Genomic DNA, 660 nt, shown 5'->3' with positions numbered 1-660 from the left:
GGGGGCTCAATTCCCCCACACACACATGCACTTACCTGCGGGAGCTGGTCTCTAGGCTGCCTGGGGCCATGTGCATGTACAGTACATGCACATGGCATCCCCTGCCTGACCGCTCTCCTCCTGCTCCCTCCCAGCCCCCAGCAGGCTGGAACTCTGCCCGCCTGCAGAGGGCTCCTCACAAAACTGCAAAATCCCTGAGCTTCTCTGGTAAAATGATTCCAAAAATCAAAAATTGTGATTCTAATAGTGCTTTTTACATGTAATAATATACAAATGGTTTTGGTTTTCCCATATTGATTCAAATAAGCAGCTGATTCTATTAACCAGTGAATCTATAAAGCGGAATTCACTTTATTTCTGACCCAATCAACATACCTCATTGTTCAGTCACTAATACTGTATTGCAGAAAACAGGATGATTTCCTTCTAATATGACAGTTGTTTGGAAAAGAGATTTTTCTGTTCAGGTTTAGTTTAAGAGAAAAGGAAATTTCTCCACAAGGTCTGATTTGCTACTTCTGCTGTGACTGTGATGAGCACATTGTCCGTGCCTAGCAAATATGCAATAGAATATTACATTCTCTTAACAGACAACAAATATCTTTTAGTGTTTTTGCAATTCATTGACCTACAAGATTTGTAACATACAGTTAACAAACT

The sequence above is a fragment of the Alligator sinensis genome, unplaced genomic scaffold (assembly GCF_000455745.1).
Source record: "Alligator sinensis unplaced genomic scaffold, ASM45574v1 scaffold699_1, whole genome shotgun sequence".
Classification (NCBI taxonomy): Eukaryota; Metazoa; Chordata; order Crocodylia; family Alligatoridae; genus Alligator; species Alligator sinensis.
Note: the sequence above shows the minus strand (reverse complement) of the source record.